Source organism: Malania oleifera, chromosome 2 (genome assembly GCF_029873635.1).
Source record: "Malania oleifera isolate guangnan ecotype guangnan chromosome 2, ASM2987363v1, whole genome shotgun sequence".
In the NCBI taxonomy this organism is placed as follows: domain Eukaryota; kingdom Viridiplantae; phylum Streptophyta; class Magnoliopsida; order Santalales; family Ximeniaceae; genus Malania; species Malania oleifera.
The window spans coordinates 150297775-150320585 of record NC_080418.1 but is presented as its reverse complement, the minus strand read 5'-3'; the positions used below and the strand labels follow the sequence as shown (position 1 = coordinate 150320585).

Here is a 22811-nt window from a genome sequence, read left to right as displayed (position 1 = left end):
TTTTTGAAGCTTTTCTTGATTTGTTTTCCTAATTGACAAGCATCACACACTTTATCTTTGACAAATTTGGTATTAGGAAAGCCTTTAACTAAATTCTTTTTAGAGAGCTTGGATGTAAGATCCATGCTTGCATGTCCTAACCTCCTATGCCAAAGCCAACTATTCTCACTCATGGTTGCTAAGCAAGTTATGTCTTGAGAGATCAAGCTATCAAGGTTTATACATTGTTCATTCTAAGTGCAGTGAATAATGTCTTTTGATCCTTAGAATCTTGAATTATGCATTTGTCTCTCTTAAACATTATTTCAAATCCTTTGTCGCTAAGTTGACTAATGCTTAGTAAATTATACTTTAGACCATCTACTAACAAGACATCATCTATAGTAAGTGAAGAGTCTTTACCTATTTTACCAATTCCGATGATCTTGCCTTTTGCATTGTCACCAAAGGTTACAAATCCTCCATCCTTTTGAGTGAGAGAGGTGAACTTAGATTTATCTCCCGTCATATGCCTTAAACATCCACTATCCAAGTACCATTTATCCTTAGACAGAGTGGTCCTAAAGCAAACCTCTTCATTATGCGCCATGAAGCACATGTTAGCTACTTCTTGATCACTTGACTCACTTTCCAATTCACTCGAAATAGTGTCATCCCAAGTTGCCTTCATTGCAGGCTTCTTTTTCTTCTTTTCCTTCTTAAGTTGTGGGCATTCCGGTTTGATGTGCCCAAGCTTTTTACAATGATAGCAAGTGGGAGGATCATTTTTGTTTTTGTATTCTTTTTTATTACTTTCTCCTTTTTCAGCTTTTGATCCAATAAATTTTCTAGCGAATTTTTTGTTTCTTCTTAAGAATTTTCCAAGTCTTTTAGTTAAGGGAGTTAAGTCCTCATCTTCTAATTCACTAGATTCATTATCTTCCTCACTTGAATATTCTTTCAAAACTTTTAGAGCTATAGACTTGTTATTTTTGTTTTCAGTGCTTCTTTCTTTCAACATCATTTTTATAGGTTAGAAGAGATCTTATAAGTTCATCTAAGGAAGTTGTTTTAAGATTTCTCCCTTCCGCAATGGCTGTGGCTTTTGGTTCCCAAATAGGTGGAAGTGCTCTTAGAATTTTTCGGATCATCTCATGGGTAGAATAATTTTTTCCTAAGACACTTAGTGAGTTTATGATATGTGTGAACCTAGTGTACATGCTTGTTATATTTTCATCGGAGTTCATCTTAAAAGCTTTATATTCATTGGTTAACATATCGATTCTACTTTCCCTAACATCTACCGTGTGACGACCCGAATAATAAAAATGGCATTTAAAAATAATAAAGAGGAAGGGAAATGGAAATGGTAACAGAAGGAGACAGTCAACAAGCGTTCGTCGACGACATTGTACTTTGGAAGGAATAACTGAGGAAATTACCAGGGCCTCATCAACAAACACAGGGGATTCATCGACGAGGGTATAAGAGGACCTCGTCGACAAAGGCAAGAATCGTCGACGAGGAAATACCGAGGGAGGTTTTGAACAGTATGAATTTCATCTACGAGGAGTGGGTTTCATCGACGAAATTATTAAAGAACTCATCGACGAGATGACGTGGTTCATCGATGAATCCAGTCCTATAAATATCAAGAACCCAAATTTAAATTTCAAAATTTACAAAAAAACTCACTCTCTCTCTCTCTCTCTCCCTACGGTTTCTCTCTCTTCTCTCTTCGATTTCAGCTTTGTCGCTCGCCGGATCGACGATCTGAAGCCACCACAACGCTCCTAGAGAAGTTCTCTACATATCTATCGGAGCGGATCATTGGTGGAACTCCGTTGAAATTCATCCCTGAGTTGAGGTAAGGTTTTTTAAGCCAAATTTGGTCTTACGGTAGTTATAGGAAATGATATACACGTGAAAATACTGAAATTTAGTATTGAGAGTTTTCATTTTCAGGGTATTGGTCAGGAAATCCTACGGGTGTTAGACTATGATATTTTGGGGGGTTTCTCAGTAGTTGGGTAAGGGAATAAACTAAAGCAGTTATTTTCACACAAATTATTATTATGTATGAGTAAATTATTTTTAGAAAAACATGTATTATATACTAATATTATGGAATAAATGTATATTTGGTAAAATACTGCTGTATACAAGAATTACGATTTTAGATGGAACGTATGATTTAATTCAGCATTGTGTGGCATGAGTACTATTTTTCATGAAATGTATTACGTTACGGCAATTTTACGAATAAGCATGTTTTTAGGAATTATGTAATAATGCAGTATATGATGATTTTGAAATACATGATAATTGATTTTTCTTCAGAATGTTATGAAATGCTCGGCACGAGGCCGTATTTATTAAATGTTCGGTACGAGGTCGTATTTATGAAATGCTCGGCATGAGGCCATATTTATTAAATGTTCGGCATAAGGCCGTATTTATGAAATGCTCCGCACGAGGCTGTATTTATGAAATGTTCGGCGCGAGGCCGTATTTATGAAATTATGAAAGATGCTATATTATCATGTATTATACATTATCAGAACCCGAATGTTAGTTTAGTTCAGTTCAGGAGCACGGTACCGTAGCTATATAGATCAGATATCTATGTTCAGACTTGTGCTAACCACCCAACGAGGGGGTGGGAGATAGATAGTCGATGTGGCTTTCGATGTAGAGTTGTAGACGTCCACTTGGCAGTCCGGACCAGGGTGTGGCGGGCCCATCATACTTACAAACATTTTTGACTTGGTAGTGGTCGGCCAACCATTGTTGGGTCCCGCCTTCGGGCTGCACAACCTATTATGGGGGGTAATACATGACATCAGCTAGCTATTCATCCTGGGTATGTTTCAGTATTATCATATATAATAGACAATTTATAAATGATATGAGTTCCTAGAAAAATATGAAAGTATATGATGATTCATTATATTATGACGAATGTTTAAAGATATGTGAAATGTATTGTATATGTATAACTGCATTATATACTCATGTTGTCACACAACTGCATTTAGTTTATTTTCCCTTACTGAGATGTGTCTCACCCCCGAACTTAATTAATTTTTTAGGAGACCCTGAGAGATCGACGGGTCGTGGCCGCCGTTGAGCTTATTAAGTTACCCCACTAGGAGGGTAAGATTTTGTACTGGGATCAGGATTATTTTTGTTGTATGATCCTAGGGTTATTTTGATGTTTTGGAGGTTGTATATAAATACGGTATTTTGATGATGTAGTAAACTCTGGTATTATGTTTTATGGTTGGATGATTGAGATTTTATACTTACTGTTGCTTAGGTTTCTGCTGTTTACATCAGGCTATTCCCGCTACCCACAGGTTTGGGTTGACTTTTCTATTTATTATATTTCATTTTATATTAAGATTTTGAGGTCGTTACATACTGTGCCTTCATAGGTTACTTCCAATTTATCCTAAATCTCTTTGGTTGTTTTACACGTCATTACTCTATTGAATTCATTTACATCAAGTGCACAGTATAAGGCGTTCATTGCACTTGAGTTAATTTGCAACATTTTGTAATCTGAGTCGTTTAGTTCTTTATCTTCTTTAGATACTTCTTTTCCATTAACTGGTTTAGTAAGGATTGAATTTCCATTTGTGAGAACATTCCATGCCTTCCAGTCCATTGTTTGAAGGTAGATTCTCATTCGTTGTTTCCAAAAAGTGTAATTTAATCCACAAAAAATGGGTGGCCTAGTTGAGGATTGACCCTCACCAAAGGGAGCTACTCCTATTTGTGCCATTTTGATCTTTATATAGTTACTTGTTAGGTTTTGCTATAATCGGGCTCTGATACCAATTGAAACCTAAGGTGTAGTCCCAAGAGGTGGGGGTGAATTGGGTCTTTTAAAAATTTCTTAGATCGTTTTTGTTCCTTTTTACAATCTTTTAAGGTTTTCTTGTATTCTTGTTAATTGGGCAATCCACACAAACTCATATTTCCTCTAATTAATCCACAATTACAACAACCACAATCAATCAATCAATTATTCAAGCAAAACAACCATACACTAAGAAATCAATTTGGAATATTTAGTGACCCTGTATATGAATGTGAAGTTTCTGTAGTTAGATTTGAATTTGAATATTAAAATGACATCCAAGCACCTTTTTAATATCAGAATTTAAATAAACCTTCAGCTAATAGGTTTCGGGATGTTAACCAATCAACGTATTTTCTTTCGGTTTTTGCAAAAGATCAATTAACCAACGTACTCCTTTTTGGTTTCCGCAAGCCCAAAAACAAATTAGACTTTGGGTTTACTTAATTTCCAATATGCGTTACTTTATGATTAAAAATATTAAAACATCCACGCAGGTTATATCGTTGCTGAAATGTAAAAGAGAGTAAGGGAAAGAGAGTGACACCACCACTTTTACGAGGTTCGTCTTACCCAACCTACGTTCTCGCTTTAGGTCAACCACCTAGGAATTTACTATACCTTATTCCTTCCGAGTGGAACAAAAACCATACAAAAATTACCCTTTTTTTTAGGAAAAGAAACCTCTCCAAGCAACAACTTGAGCTTGGTCCAACGATCCAACAAACCTTTGAACCGTCAAAGATCAAGATGAAAGAAATAGATCTACTTACAAAAACACTCTCACAATTCAAAGCAGGTTGTACAAATTTAATTCTAAATCGTACTTCAAAAATCAAAGATAAATAGAAAATGTGAAACTTTAAAGGTTTAGCAGTCATCAATGGTTCTTAAAAAAAATTTCAATGCAACTCAGAACCAATCTCTTGTTTGTCAATCCACCAATATCGTATAGTTTTTCTCCAGCAAAATGATGTGAGCACACAAAAACTTTTATGAGAATTTCAGTACAGGGATCGTATATAACTTCAGCGTATTGTTCGTTTGATCTTTTTGCTACTTTTGCTTGTGTATTTTTTCATTGCTCAAAGGAGGTATTTATAGATTTTTTCAAATAAAAGTTTCCTCATTTAACATGAAGCATTTAGGTTACTTTTCAAAAAATATTAAATTACAGAATTAATTTTAAAAATCTTCCTTTTAGGTAATTTTTTAAAAAATATTAAATTATAGAATTAATTTTGAAAATCTTCCATTTAGGTAACTTTTTAAAAAAATATTAAATTATAAAATTAATTTTGAAAATTTTCCCACAAATTTGAAATTCAAAGATTTTTAATTTTGACAATCTTCTCGCAAGTCAAAAATTCTCAATTTTGTCAATCTCCCCGCAAGTTTGAAATTCAAAGATTTTTAATTTTGACAATCTTCCCACAAGTCAAAAATTCTCAGTTTTGACAATTTTCCTGCAAGTTTGAAATTCAAACATTCTTAATTTTGACAATCTTCTCGCAGGTTTGAAATTCAAAGATTCTTAATTTTGATAATCTTCCCACAAGTCAAAAATTTTCAATTTTGACAATCTTTAAAACTCTAGTTTACTTGAAAAACTTAATTGGAACATTTTAAAAACATTTTTAAGAGTTTTTCAAATAATGATCTCTAGGTCTTTGATTCTTAAGGAGCTTCACATATCTAAATAGCATTGACTTTGAAATACTTACAACAGTCCTTCTAATCATGGTTTCCTTAATTACTAAGTCCTTCAGCCTCTTGAAGTTCACTTTTGACTTTAAAATTTACTTGGCCTTTAACCTCTTCATTTGTCGTTCATTGTTTCAATATTCTGAGGAACTTCCACTAGATTGACATTGATCTTCAGCTTATTAATAGTGAGTGTTCTTTTACCTAGATCTGAAATCAAATCACTTAACACCACATGTTAAAACATCCTTCATTTTGTTATCATCAAAACAAGATTGAAAAGCCCAGTTAGGCGAACAGAGGTGACGTGGCTCATCGACGAAGCCACGTGTCAGATCACCTATAAATACGTAGAAATTGGGATTCAACGAGAAAAATCTTCCTCTCTCTTAATTTCTCTCTCTACCCTCGGTTTTCTTTGACTTCTCTCTACACATCCAGCCCCGTTTCTCTCCGGTTCGACAATCAGAAGCTACCACGATGATCCTGGGGAGATTCTCTACAACTTAGTCAGAGCAGAATTTCGATTTGAGAAGTTTGGGAACCAACCCAAAATCAGGGTATGTAGGTTATTTAAGGTTTATTTGATTAGTAGGCTTTTTTGAACCCAGATTGTGTATTAGATGTTGTTATACTAGTGTTTGGGATGATTTATGCGGGTGTTGTGAATTTAGGGTTTTGGGGCTTTTACGGCAGGCAAGTTAGGAAACCTAGAGGGTGTTCCTAGGAACCCAGGTAATATTATGAATAGTTTATAATTTAGGGAATATGAGTGAAATTTTTTTTGGGAATTCAATTGATTGACAAATATATATATATATATATATATATATATATATGTAATTTTAGGAATATGGAATTATGAACGTCGTGGGTTTGAGTTAGAATTAGTTGACAAGTTCAGTTAGCTACGGTAAGGGAAATATGTTAAGCTAGGAATTTTAGAATATTTATCAATAAATTATATGTTTTCCATATTATTATCGAGTATGCAAATTATTTGTATATTAGAAGATATAGTTTTCAGAATATGGAATATTAATTTAATTAATTGTGTGACATGAAACATTATTAGATCAGTCCAGAAATCCTACAATTTTTAGATTATTATGATTTACAGAATTTATCCAGAAATATGTTTTATCAGATATTTTACAGATAGATATTATACAGATAGATATTTTACAGACAAATATTATATAGCATTCACAGATTACCATGATTTCCAAAATGTTAAAGCCATAACACTATGATATACAGTTTATACAGTTCAGATAATACAGATCAGTTATTACAACTATTACAGTTTAGTTATTACAATATTTTCATAATAGTCCATTCAAATCTCACATTTTTTCTCGTGAGTCGTGTCAGTGGACCCGATAATCTGGAAAATTCATCCACAAAACGTCTGTAGTATCCTGCCAGACTTAGAAAACTTTTGACCTCCTAAACGTTCCCCGGTCTCACCCAACTCACCACTGCTTCTATCTTGCTCAGGTTTATTGATATGTCGTCCCCTGAAATTACATGCCCAAGAAAAGTAACCTGCCTCAACCAGAATTCACATTTCTTAAATTTAGCGAACAATTTATTTTCACTCAATACCTAAAAAACCAACCTCATATGATTCTCGTGTTCCTCAAAACTCTTCGAGTAAACCAATATATCATCAATAAATACCACAACAAATTGGTCTAAGTACTGATAGAACACTCGATTCATTAAGTCCATAAACACTGCCGATGCATTGGTCAATCCGAATGGCATTACCAAGAACTCGTAGTGCCCATATCTGGTTTAGAAGGCTATCTTGGAGACGTCCTCCGCTTTAACTTTCACCTAGTGATATCCCAACCAAAGGTCAATCTTGGTGTAGACCTGAGTCCCCTGGAGCTGATCAAATAAATCATTAATTTTGAGAAGAGGATATTTATTCTTAACTGTTACTTTATTTATTTCTCTATAATCAATGCACATTCTCATAGTCTCATCTTTCTTCTTTACAAATAGGACTGATGCTTCCTAAGGTGACACGCTAGGTCTAATAAACCTTTTATCCAATAACTCCCACAACTGGTCTTTCAATTCTTTTAGTTCAGTTGGAGTCATTCTATAGGGTGCTTTAGATATTGGTGCCAACCTTGGTAGTAAATCCACAACAAATTCAATCTCCTGGTCTGGTGGTAAACCAGGTAACTCCTCTAGAAAAACATCTAGAAATTCCCTAACTATTGGAATATCAGTATGTTTCAATTCTTCTTTTGGCATCTCCTTTATATACACCACATGCCCCTGACAACCACCCTGAAGCAGCCTCCTAGCCTGAATAGCCGATACTAATTGTGGTGAGGCATGCACACGTGATCCCACGAATCTAAATTCTTGCTTACCTGGAGGTCTGAAGATCACTTCTTTTTTATGGCAGTCAATGGTAGCATAATTAGCTACCAGCCAGTCCATACCCAATATCACATCAAACTCCTGCATGTCTAACACCACGAGATCGGCTGGTAACACTTTTTCCTGAATACCTATTGGATAGTTTTTAAGTACTCTCCTACACTTCACTTTTGATCTAGTCGGTGTGACTACTGACAATTCAACATCTAACAACTGCGCCTCTACCCCATATATTTTAACATATCCCAATGATACTAAGGAATGGGTGCACCTAAGTCAAACAAAACAACAAATTTATATGGTAAAGCAGTAAGTGTACATGTAACAACATCTCCGGCAACCTCGGCATATCCCGGCGTCAGTGCATAAACCCTCGTCGGAGCTGCATTCCTCTATTGGCCTCTATGGGGCGCTTGATAACCACCCCAAAACGGTCTATGAGCTAGTGCGTGGATCGGAAGTCCCCAACATGATCGTGTCATATGACCGAATCTTCCACACCAATAGCAGACATTCTCTCCCACTCTACATTCTCTAGAATGCCTCCGGCCACATCTATGGTAGATAAGATAAGTCTGCCCACCCTAAGAACCACTATGTCCCATCATCTGCCTCTGGCCTCCTCTGTACTGATCTCCTCTCCATGAGCCTCAACTAGAACTCGCCTGAAAACCTGGAGACGTGGGCCTCTTCCTTTGGCTTGGTACTCCCACATCTTTCTGTTTGCTCTCCTCTACTACCGTGGCTCTACCAACTAGCTCATAGAAATCCTGCATCTTCAGGACTGCCACTTGTTTATATATTTCTTGCCTCAAGCCCCTCTCTAACATCCTTGCCTTCTTAATTTCATCTAGAACGACATAGGGGGCGAAACGTGACAACTCAATGAACTTCGCTACATACTGTTGAATTATAAGGTTTCCCTAGGACAAATTCAGAAACTCCACTGCCTTAGCCTCTCTGACAGTGGTAAGAAAATATCTGTCAAAGAATACCTCCCTGAACTGGCTCCAAGTCATAGCCACTGGTATGGGCCTCTACTCCTCCAATATTCTTGTAGTCGTCCACCATCTCTCGGCTTCGCCTGTCAACTTGTACGTAGCATAGAGGACCCTTTGCTCATCGGTGTAGTGGAGTACTATCAATATTTTCTTAATCTCTTGCATGCAGTTCTCTGTAACTGCGAGGTTAGCTCCTCCTCAAAATGCTGGAGGATTCACCTTCACAAACTTTTCTATTGTACACCCTTGAACTACAGATGGGCCTCCCTGCTCCCTGGAGTTTTATGCAATCTCAGTCATAACTTGCTAAGCTACGCTACGCAAAACAGCATTTGAATCCCCGCTGCCCATGCTAGAAAGCCCTACACCATCATCGCCGTTTGCGTGAGCACTACTACCTCTAGGATCCATCCTGCAATATTATCAAATTATTTTGAGAATCCTGAACCTCACAATGCTATTCTTACATTAATCTAACTAAGATACCCTCATACCTCGTATAACTAATTTAAGGTCTGGTCCTACCATATGGAAATAGAAACTGACGATAGTTTATCATGGTTTTTTTGAAATTGTCACCCTAGGAAAATCACAAAAACCACCCAGAAGTTCTTACTTCTAGACTGCAAAACAAAACCCTAAATTCTCATCCTAACTCCCAACATTATCTCACTTAAATTCTATTCTGTCCAAATTTCTATCTTTCTCCAAAATCCATTCCTATATTCTGGTATTGTTTTCCGCCATATTTAGAGTCTACAGAACTTAAAAACCTAAGCTCTGATACCAAATTGTAAAGACCAAAAAATTCATACCATTTTTTTTTATAAATAATTAAAATTACTCTGATACCCCTGTATTATCTAATATAACATCTTAGGCCCCATGTGGGCACTGAGGAAACTCCTATTCACAAGATAGCATTCCTATGCAGCGGAAAACATAAAATTATACACCCACATTTACAATACCAGAATTCAGTAATTTCTCAAACATTAATACATACATATCTACCCAAAAATCCTCCATCAGATCCCCTATAAACTACTAATAAATACATCTCTCAAAAATCACTTACCCTTCTAACAAGGCAGTATAATTATCTCCTCTACCTCCGAGCCTGATATGCTTGTCTAATTGGATCACCTGAAATATGTTAAATTATTGGGATGAGACAACTCTCAGTAAGACGGATTATGCTATTATTAGTGTGTGGCAACTGAATTTACATGAATAATATACTGATAAATAACTGAAACTGAGATAACATGTAAAATAATATACTGTATAATTCACACCTATATGACTTAAAATACAACAGTAAATCTGAGCTTTCTATTTATTCACACTTCTAGTATTATAATATAACTGTTGTTATTCTGTAAATCTGTATACATATAAATAACTGTGAAAGCTTCCTTGAAAAACTATATGTCATGATTTACCCCATATGACTGGTTGTGCGGTCCGTAGGCGGGACTAAACATTAGTTGGCCTACCAGTGGTAGTCTAACTATATGCATAAACATGTATGCAGCACGAAAGGCCCGCTCCACCTAGTCTAAACGCCAGAGAGCACTCTACACTACTTATGGCACAATCAACTATTCCATACTCTATCTGAGACATATGGTTGCACTCTGATATGAAATAGCTACAGTACCGTGCTCTAATACTGATATAATTTATCAGGGTCTGATACTGTATAATACTAATCTCTCTCTCTATATATATATATATATCTTACCGTTTCATCATGATTCTGTATAACCATAACATTGTAAAACTGATTTAAATAAACTATATTATCTGAGCTAAAATATCTATAATTTATGATCTGTAATATCTGAGTGTTATAATTTTGTAATTCTAGGAATCATGATAATCTGTGATTACTGTAAAATATTTGTCTGTGTATATACTGTAAATCATAATTCTATAAATCTGGTAAAACATATTTCTACACATAAATACTGTAGATTAGAATATTCTGAAAATTGTATAAATACTATATTGAACAAATACTGACTAAAGCCATACAATTAAATATAACTCATATACTGAAATTTGTATAATTGTATAATTTATACTCTGTATCTCATAATCAAATACTATAATTTATTGATAAAATTTATGAATTTACTAGTATAGCATAATTTCCTTACCTGACTTTCTGAGAACTGTTTATTATTTCCCTGTTTCACGTTTGTAGCATTTGTAATTTCAACGCCCTGAAATTACACACACACACACACACACATATACATACACACACACACACACACACACATATATATATATATATATATATATATATATATATCCCCCTGTCAAACAACTGAATATCCAGAATAATTATCATACTCACATTTTTAAACTATAAACTATTTATTATTTTACCTGGGTTCTTGAGACAACACCCGCTGGGATCCTTAACCCATGCCTGCGGTGTTTGGAAATCAAAACTCTGAAATCACAACACCCTAGTTTAATCATCCCAAACACCAGTATATCAACACCTAATACAAAACATGGGTTTAGAAAGATCTGATAACTATGAAAATCCTAAAATACCTACTTACCTTGATTTTGGGATGGTGTCCAAATTCCTCAAACCAAAATTCTGCTCTAACTAAGTTGTAAAGAATCTCCCCAGGATCATCGTGGTAGCTTCTAATTGTCGAACCGGGGAGAAATGGGGTTGGAATCTTAAAAAGAAGTCAAAGAATCCATTTATAGAGAGAGAAAATGAGAGAGATATTGAATCCTTCGCTGAAAACCCGATTTCCACGTATTTATAGGTGGCTTGACATGTGGCTTCGTCAACGAGCCACGTGTACTTATCGATGAGCCAAAGAAGAGAGTTCGTCGACGAAGGTAAAGAACTTGTCGATGAACCAATGGGTCTAAATCACCCCCTCTTGGTATATCTTCATCGACAAAACACTAAACTTTGTCTATGAATCCCGCCAAAAGTTCGTCGACGAAACCAAGGCATTCGTCGACGAACCTTGCTTTGTCCTTTCTTAAAATTTTTCCCTTTTCTCTATTATTTAATAATTATAATTTTCCGGTCTCTACAGGTTGTGTTGCTTATGCTTATGTTAAAACTGACAAGCTTGAACCTAGAGCTATTAAATGTATCTTTGTGGGTTACCCTAGAGGAGTCAAAGGCTACAAATTGTGGGTAGAAGCTCCTGGTAAACAAAAGTGTATTATAAGCAGGGATGTGGTCTTCAATGAGGGTGAAATGGCTAGACAAAAGTTCATGGACGCTATTGAACAAGATAGCTCAAATAGTGATGCATCTCAGTTTGAGGTGGAGCTTGAAGCTGGACAACATGAAGTCCAAAGGCACATCATTGGTTAGCAAGAAGAACTGGAGACAGAAGCAGTTTCAAATCACTTACAGGAGGCTCCGAGTACAGAAACTTAGCTGCAACAAGAAGAAGGAACTGATTCATACAAGCTAGCAAGAGACATACAAAGAAGGACTTTGAAAGCTCCCCAGAGATATGGATACACAGACTTGGTTGCCTCTGCTTTCACAGTTGTTGAAAAAATTATAGATGCTGACCCCAAGACTTACTAAGAAGGAATTAAAAGCAAAGATGCAGAGAAGTGGATCCTTGCCATGAGAAAATAGATGGAGTTTTTGTATCACCGTTTTAAAAGTTGCTTTTGCAAGTGTAATTAGATGAATTAAGTTACTTTACTATTTCCCACGTAAACCTTGTGTTTGAAATAGTGTTTGACCTATGACACTAAAATTTTGAGACATTTTCCAATCTAAATAATTTCACCTGCAGTTCATGAAATGCCGGTATTATTTTCTAAAATAAAAAATATAAACCATATGTAATTTAATAAATTAAATACTCAGTAAAAGATTATACCTAAATTTAAAGAAAAAACTTGAAGAAGAAACAAGTATCACTTATGACTCTTATTTTTTTGCATAAATTTATTTCCATTTTTAAATTATTTTGTCTAAACATAGTGCCGTGGGAACTCGAGAGTGCCCAGAAATGACCTTGGGCATGCGAGAAAATTCAAAGTTGAAATTGACCTATGAAGGCGGGAAGAGCGAAGATGGGGAATTGGAAAATTGAAAAGTTTTCTTTGTCACGGAGGTGGGAAGATCGAAGATTGAATATTGTGTCAAAATGCATGGTGATGATGGTACAGCGTGTAGGGGCCGGCCTCTGCCTCTCAGGGAAACTACGGCGGGGACCCCCGACGCTCAAGCGCCGAAGCTCCATCTTCTCTCGTCTCCTTGAACGCATTCTAAACCACGACACTGATTTTTATTTTTGCCGGTGGTGCTGCAGCAGCTGAGAATGGCAATCTCCGTGAATCCGAGACGTCTCTACATACATTCCACGCACGGACTTGCTTTGCAGCAAAACCAGAAACCCAAATTTTTTCTCTTCGAGGAATTGGTGATAAAAATCAAAACAACTCAGATCCACTGAAAGCGAAGCTGGTTCAATACTTTCAAAAGGAAATTTCTGAAGTGGGTGTGTTGGAAACTGAGATTGGAGAAATGGGTCTGGTTTATGTTACCGGGAAATTGCTTCCGCTGAACTAATTCGGGGCGACAGAAATCTGAAATAGCAGAGAAAGACTCCGAGACCCAAAAATGATGCAGAATCTAGAAGCCAATAGCTCCGCCATTGATGAGCACATGAATAGGAGGTACGTTTCCCTTTAATAATTTTGTCGAATTCGGTGCTTCTATGAATAGCATGGAGATTTTTATATTGCAAAGGCATTAGTTCCTTGAAAAAATAAAACAAAATGAAGTGTAAAAGGGGCTGCGGATAGAAGTTAAAAGGAATACGGAGATAAAAGCATCACGCGCTTTATTGCACTAGGTTTCGGCGTGAGATAGAGGCTGACGAGGTGTTTGTCGAAATGCTGCCATGACTAATGGAGGCTTTCTCGCCCATGTTAAAAGCTTGACCATGTATTAAATGCATTACAGCCTGTTCACATGCTTGCCTAAAATATCTTATTAAACAAAGGGCCAGTTCGGTATTGCTGTTGCGTGCTAGAGATTGTATTGGTAGTTGCTGTAGTGGTTGAAGGAAGTTGCAATTTGGTGCTTTTTCCAATAGCTGATTTTTGGGATTTTATTAACTTTTCTGCCACAGTTAAACCATTACCAAACACAAAAAAAAACATTTTAGTGCCTGCTAACTGCTAAGGATTACAAAACGCTTAAACAGTGATAATACTAACTGCAACCTCCAAAAACTTTAATAACCGCTTAGCCAAACATCCATGAAGAATTTAAAAATCTGTTCCTAAATGCTTAATTCCTCGAATGTTAATATGATATGCAGACCCACCTAGCATTGTGACTCAAACCAAGTGGAGATTTAGGATATTAAAGCACACCTGTGCAAACAATTCATCTCATAGAAATAGTAATAAGGATAGGTAGAACTAAATCAATATGCAGTAAACGCTGCCATCTTTTTGTCATAGTGGTGCATTTACACTTATGACTTGTACGCCTCATATGCGTGCTTCCTTGTAATTGCACACTAGTGCTTTGCTGATCCTAGCGGATGGGAGCCTTCTTTAGTGCTTTGAAGCATATTTCTATAGTTCTATCCTTGCATGTTTATGCTTGATTAGCATCGTGGATAAACCATGAGCGCAATATAAAATTGAAATATGTTAGTATTGCTTGATTAAATATGTCGTGACTTGCGAGGTGGAAATGGGAATGATGCTTAAGCAGCCTAAGAAAAGGCTAATTGGTTAGGACTCCCCTTAACAAACCTTGATTTGAGCCAACAAAGCCAAGACTCTTTAGAACATTCCTGGGACCGGGATTGGTAGAGAGCCCTACCACGTGCCTCTACAACCAACCCTTGATGTACAAAATTGCCATTTTGACTTTTTGCAATGGTGCAAAGATAAGATAGTTAACAATTAATCCATAATTTTGTATGGGTAAGTTATGATTGGTTTGTTAAATTAGGACACCTAGCAAGCTAGAGGCGATATGAGAGGCGAAGTGAGAGAAATGAACAAGAAAACATCATTGATTTTGGCAATCACTATTTTTTATTAATCTGGTTAATTGAAACGTTGTGGATTTGGTTTTGGTAGTTTTCTTCAAGAGAAAGTAAGATGCAAGAGGCTAGAGCACTTGGATGGGAATTCCAGTGTTTCTCAAGATAAATCAAATATATTTAGGAATGTTCTGGGTTGTGGTGCCAAGGTTGGGAATGTTTCAAGAGTTTCTTTGATTTTAGGATAAACCTTTGCATTTAACAACTTCATTTTTCCAAGAACAACTTGCATTTTATTTTAATTTTTTGTGCACAAGTAATAGCATGCACAACTTAGGTAAAAATCATAATCTCATCTTCACTAATTTTGTTTAAACAATTTGCATCATTCAGTTAACCTTTTTTAGTAATAAAAAATGGTAGGCACTTGCACTCCGTTTGTGTAGTACATTTTGTCCTAAATCTTTTTACACATAGTTGGTCCTTAGCTCGGATAAAGGAGTAGGGTTACATTATGTAGTTGGCAGCCAGTGTAAATCTTGTCAAATCTTTATAACATGAATCTTTACCAAATATTCACTAGGGTATACCCTCCAAGTGATGCGTTGCACTTATTCTGCATGGATGCGGTGAAAAATAGACAAGAGTGGAATGGATTAGGTCCTTCTAGATAGGAGAGGGCTAAGAAGTTAGCACAGGAAACTAAAATCACCTGGAAATGAGATAGTGCCGAAGGACTTAATAGCTTTGAATCTAGCGGAGGAGACTGCCCTCAGTCAAGTGAATTGCCGAAAAAGGATAAGATTCTTGTAGCATACCCCACCTAGTGGGACTTAAGGCTTGTTGTTAATTAAGTTAATATGGGTCTTCACAATTGTTTTAAAGCTAAAAGAAATTTTTTTAATTTGAATTTGTTGAAATATGGGTTTGTTCACACACTTCTTACCTATTTTAAAGGAGTTTTGATGGTTACTATACATAATGGATAATTTCTAGTTTGGACATTGTCAATTAGACAAGGGTTTAAGGGTAAATTGTTAAGGTGAAAGAGGATTTTTTCAGTGTGAAATTTCTATTCTCCAATAGGGATTGTTTATTGTGTGTGGGAATAGTGAAGGAAAGAGGAATGGATTTTTCTGTTAGAATACTAGGAGGAAGAGAAGCCAAAGGATGGTGGAATTTTTAGGAAGTTCTGAGAGATGTATTGATTGGTAGGGGAGAGGAGGTGAAGAGCAATCATGGGTTGGGTTTCTTCTGGTGAGTGTGAGATTATGGCTTGAGAAATATTGGAAACTTTGAGAAGTCAGGGACAGTCTTTTAGCATCTATCTTATGTTGACATTCATTGTCAACCTTCGGCGAAGGAGGGTTTCAAGCAAGGGCACTATGCCTACCAAATTGGCTGTTGCAATGGAGTGGTGAGATTGTAGAGGAGAAATCAAGGAATTAATTTGGATTTGAAGGGAAGGATTAGGGGTGTATTCAAGTCAATTCGAGTCGAGTTGACATAGTAAGATACTTGAACTCAACTTAAAAATGTTAAACTTGAAACTCTACTTGAACTCGATAGATCACAAAATTTTGAACTTGAGCTTGACTCCACTGTAAGTTCTTAAAATTGAGCTCAACTTGATCAAGATTGATTAGATTATAAACTAATATTAAAATAATATAATATATAATATCAAATATATGTATAAACTACAAGGTATATATTATATGACTTATGTAGTTATGTGATATAAAAATAATGAAATTACAAAATACAAAACTTGAGGAAAATTCCCAATTGCTGGCCGCTAGTAGTCTAGGCTGTGTCTCACCTAATGTGGCTAATCATCCTCTTGGACCAACTATCGATCATTGCTTTGGTAAGAACTGCTTCATTGACCAGCTAATTAGATGTAAGTTCCTCCTTTCACTCCTTAGCCTACACGGGGTATTAGCAGCTGTTTCTAGTTGTTGTTCCCTTCCCAAGGGTCGGTTCTTATGTGTTACTCACTCATCTGCCATTGGAAACACCACATTTCGTTTGACTTGCATGTGTTAAGCATGTTGCCAGAACTTGATTGGTTAAGCTACTTGAGTAACTCGAGCTCGAGTTGAGTTACATTACGAGTTGAGCCTGAGAAGCTCGTAGGTAGGCTTGAATCACACCCCTAGGAAGGATTTTTGCAAGAGAGGATACAAGTGAATCTCAATTAGAGGAGATTTGATCCCTTTTATTCTTGGTCCAATTAGGATGGCTACAAGTCTGGGCTGCACAAAAAATAAGTTGAGGGAGTTGAGTGAGCCCAACATGAATGGTCATAATAACTAGGCTAAGAAGGGCGGGAGATGGGCCTACAAAAATGAAAAGCATATATATATATATATATATATTCAACAAGAAATTTCATTAATGAGAAGAAATAATTATTATGGAAGGAGGGTAAGAAATCTTCCAAAAAAGAAGGCTAAAAAGCAAACAAAATTACATTAGAGTTGCCTTCTAATCCATTTGGATATTGGACAGCTGAAAACGCCCCCAAACACCAAAAGAATGTGCCCAAAAAAAGCTGCATAAAAGGTAAATTTCTCCCAAAGCAAGTTTGGAGAAGTTTGGTGATCTTTGAAAATGCTAGCATTCCTTTCAAGAAGAAGCAACCACAGAATGGTATAGGCATATTTCTAGAAGATCATGAATAGTTTTGGGAGCCATTCGACCCTCGCTAAAACACGAAACAAATTATTCCACATATCCCTTGCTACTTGGCAATAAAGGAAAACATGGTTAGTGGTCTCATTTGCCTTGTGACTTAGCATGCAAACATTTGGACTTAGGGCTTTATAAGGCCTCCAAATTTGTAATGCATCTTTCATATTGATCTTGATTCTTGAGAGTTAGAGTTGAAGTGAAAACTTGGATTTTAAATGGAACTTTTGCTTTCCTTGCAAATTTGTTTAATCAGAAGGGGCTAGGATTTGTGGTTTTGTTAAGGTTAGAAAAGAAAGATTTTGAAGAGAAAGACCCAAAGCTTCCCAATCCAAAATCTTGTAACCCTCCCTTGAATTTGGAAAAAAATGAATTCAACACACCCAATAAACAAGTTACTCATCAACTTCTTCATTCAGGCTTCTAAAAAAAGAGAATCCCTAGAAAAGGAGGCCCCTAAACTATAGGAAGCTAAAATCGGTGCATTAAGAGCAGAAGGAAGTCTAGATGAGCGTGGCATCAATGGTCCCAACAAAGTTTTGCCAACCCAAATATCCCCCAGGACCAAATTTTATCCCTATTTCCACTTTGAAATGTCTAAGAGGAAAGAAAAGGCAAGCTACGTGGTAACAAACTTTCGTGGGTTCACTTGTGTACCATTGCCCCTTCTTTTGAACTCCCACTCATTACTATGCATTCCAAATTTACTCTTAATTGTCTGATCCCATAAGGAATTAAATTCTAATGGGAAACCATTTTCCAATTAAGGATATGTCCTTAAAAACCACATTTCGAAGCCCTAGACGCCCCTCAGATTTAGGCCTCTAAACAATTTCCCCACTAACTAGGTGATCTATTTGTTATCATCCTCAAAACTTGACCACAAGAAAACTCTCATAATCTTCTTCAATTTCCTAGCGACCCTAGAAGGTATATTGCAAAGGGAAAATGGGAATTTTAACAATGGAAGCACTAATAAGAGTTTGCTGAAGAATCGACATTGAGTTTCAATTTGAAAATACTTTCTTTATTTTCAAAACAAGGAAGAATTGTTTTAGAAGGTTGATTTTTTTTTTTTTAAAATTTCTATTTGATGCAATTCTGTTGATCCCAATAACCAAAAAACAATTAAAAAAATATATCGGAGTAAAAAAATCAATTAAAATGTCCTTCGATGGTTATACTACTTAATCGACAAGTTGGAACAAGAGGGGGAAAATGAAGAAAACATGGCCGTGGAGGATCATGAGATCCACTCAAGAAAAGGCAAACGTGTAGTGATTTTTATTGATAACTAGCTAAATACCTATACTTTTACCAAAGATACTAATGATCTTGATCAAATGGACAAAGTGTCTTTGATATGTTACTCGCAACAATCGAATTTTCGTTGGGACATAATCAAGGGTTCCATGCGTGCTCAAAGGCATAAAATAGTCATTTGGGAACTATTTCGAGCAAACGTATTCCCCACTTTTTGGACAAAAACAAAATAGGTAACTTTTTTTTTCTTTTGAAATCTCCAGACTAATGAAACTAATTTTTAGAAATTGGATGTGGAAAGATGTAAAATTCAAAATTCTTGATTATATGGAAGAAGAGACAAAAGAAAGGGGAAAAAAAAATGACAAAAGAGAAGAGAAAGCACAAATAGAAATAGTAGAAGCTTGGGATACCATTCTATTTGCTCAAGTAATAACAGGTTTCATGTTAGTACTCCAATTAGTTCTTAGAAAATATGTTCTATTACCTTCATTGATAATAGCTAAAATATTGGTTGTATGCTATTATTTCAATTTCTTGAATAATTCGAGGATTTAAAAAAATGGAATAGAGAGATACATGCTGAATGTACCTAGAGTGGTGTTCAATTATTTAAAATAGAATTTATGAAAAATTGGTTAAAAGATGGTATTCAAATAAAGATCTTATTTCCTTTTTGTTTGAAACCTTGGTATATTCGGACAAACTGGCTATATACTTATTATAGACTTACATACATATTTTATACTATATAAGTTTAATTATTTTAATACTAATATTATTATAATTTAATATGTTTATTTATTTCTATACATATATATTATATGAATTCAATAAGAATCAATAAGAAAAGTCTATGTTCATATAGTAATAATAATTAAAAAAAAAAAGTAGAATTCTTGCTAAAACTTCTTTGACGAAAAAAATATCTACCTATTTGTATAAAATCTGTATAGAAGAAAAAAATATAGATTACTATGTATTGGGTATTGGTTGAATCACCATATCCCCAAAAACATCCCACAAAGGATTATGTCACGCCCCGAACTCGTAGATGGGTCCCAGGTGTGAATTTAGTAACCTAACCTGTCTCTGTATCAATTTAAACATACATGATACAATACAATAAGAGGGTCCGACCTCCTGGGGTACACGGATGCCCTATACACATACACATATACATCCATATTCATCTGTTACGCAACGGAAAATACTTCATCTCTCTATATAACATACCATACCAGAGTCTGTACAAAGTTAGGACACACAAACCCATACAATATTAAGGTATACAATCCCATAAATACCGTACATACTTCGGGTGTCTACAAAAACCATCACGACAACTCGGTTACAAAATCTCATACCTAGTCAGGTACTAACAGCAGCTAATGACACCCCCGCCTTTGATTGCTAGGATGCTAAACACGGCTACCTGATGGACCTGAAAACATTGTACGTACATTCGAGGTGAGACACCTCTCAGTAAGGAAGAAAACATGTTATATCAGTGTGTGGCATACCAGTGTTATTTTACGCAAAACATAACACTATACAATAAGATACAGTTCGAAACATTTCCATACAGTTCCAGTATTTTCACAAATTCATTCCAGTACATATGATACCCAAAACATACGGTCTGTGTCGTCACACTAATACGCAACTACGCTATGAAATCCGAAGCTTCACAGTGATTACATTGCCAATACGATATAGGTTGCACTAGAACGTAACTACTCCATGAATTTGAAGTTTCACAGCGATTACATTGCCAACACGCAACTACTCCATGAAACCCGAAACTTCACAGTGATTACATTGCCAATACAGTGTAGCTTACACCCCTCGGTGACCAATCGGGATACGTAGTGATATTTCACACCCTTGGATATAGAGCCGAACACTCTCGCCCACGGTTTTCACACCGGTGCATGGCGCAGTGTACGGTAATTAGCCGCCACATAGCTGTTTCGGCGTACGGTAATTAGCCGCCACTAGCCAATTTCACAAAACCTGGAATCATTTTGGAACTCACACTCCTATACATATTAGCGTACAATAATTAGCCGCCACATAGCTGTTTTACAAAAACCTGGAACAATTACATACAACCATACATACCACACTTATTTGGTTTACGGCAAATCATATCGTTTTCTAATTCAGGTATACAATTTATACAAATATGGATAGAAGTCATCTCAATAATAAAGTTTAAATAAAACAAACAGTTTTCCAAACAAAGTAGAGATGATACTCGAAATCCCCAAATTTTCTCGAAAATTGTAACTTGAAAATTCTGTATTATACTCGATAGATTTTCCCAAATAAGTTACCAAAACATACATACGATCATAGCCTATAAGCTTACCGATCCCGATTTCGAAAATAAACTGATATAAACTGAATTCCCTTATCTCAACCCAAATTCCAATTACAAACTCTATGGTCCCCAAAACTACGAACTGAGACCCCAAAACCTACAAACCACAGTACAATACATGCTTACAATTCGTACTACTACACATATTCTGAATCAGAAACGAAAACTGAGTCTTACCTCGATTTTAGCCTGAAACTTGAAATCGCTCGAAACGAAATTTCGATTGGCTAGAAACGTAGAGAATCCTTCCCTGATCCTCGCAGTAACGTCCAATTTACGAATCAGGTGACGAACGGCGAAAAAATTAATAGAGAGAGAGAGAGCTTCAAGTTCTAGAGAGAGAAAATCAAGCTAACTTAGCTTGGAAGCAACCCTTTTGGATATTTATAGCCCTTTGACTCGGGTGAATTCATCGACAAATTGGCGTCCTCGTCAACGAGTCCGCCATTACCTTTGTCGATGAGATGGTGGCCTCGTCGACGAGTCGAGGTTCTAGATTTTTTCCAAAATCTCTTGGGATCTCCTCGTTGACGAGATACTGAATTTCGTCGCCGAGAACAGAAGGGACTTCGTTGACGAACTCTGGCTTCGTCGACGAAGCTTGCCCAAATTACCACTTTACCATTCTTTCAAATATTAAATCCACATACCACGGTTCGGGTTCTTACAACCTCCCCTCACAAAAATTTCGTCCTTGAAATTTGCAATCTCTTATTATGAACACATTCATACTACTACATACATACACTCTCTGAGGTGAACCTCAGAGAACCGGCGGCCACTTATACGCAGCCCCGTTACGATACATACATACTCTAAAGAAAAGGGCGGCCATTTATGCACAGCCCCGTCATGATACATACATACATACTCTAAAGAAAACGGCAGCCATTTATACGCAGTCCTGTTACAATACATACATACATTCCCTCATTTATGGCAGAGGAATACCGTGGTTGCATACATACGTGGCCTCAGGAGCTTCAATACAACAGGACTCTCCCAGAGACTAACCACCCAATACTAATACGATAACAGAGTAATACATACATACATACATACTCATACCACCCTGCTATCCAACTACTACTCAGAACAACTGCAGATACTTTCGGCGTATTTCCGTTCCAGTTCCCAAAGCTTCCTCAACCTCGTGCTTTCGCCACAATACCTTCACTAACGGTATATCTTTGGTACGAAGCTTCTGAACTTTACGGTTTAGAACCTGAACAGGTATTTCCTCATACTCTAAAGTATCCTCAATTTCCAACTCATCATAACTAATAACATGTGATGGATCCAATACGTACCTTCTCAACATGGATACGTGAAGCACATCGTGGACCCTCGAGAGTGCTGGGGGTAGTGCAACTCTGTAGGCTATCAGATCCACTCGCTTAATAACCTTGAATGGTCCGATGTACCTCGGGCTCAACTTGCCCTTCCTCTTGAATCTCATCACTCCCTTTATCGGAGTGATTCTAAGG

The 22811-nt window shown here is 36.3% G+C and overlaps 1 long non-coding RNA gene across 1 annotated transcript in view; it reads left to right on the top strand.

Moving 5' to 3' along the window:
• The first annotated feature begins 12907 nt into the window (after positions 1 to 12907).
• Positions 12908 to 22811, top strand: part of LOC131149765 (uncharacterized) — a 28293-nt gene continuing 18389 nt past the window's right edge. The window contains exon 1 of the long non-coding RNA XR_009135292.1: positions 12908 to 13650. This is a non-coding gene — a long non-coding RNA (uncharacterized LOC131149765). The remainder of the gene's footprint in view (positions 13651 to 22811) is intronic.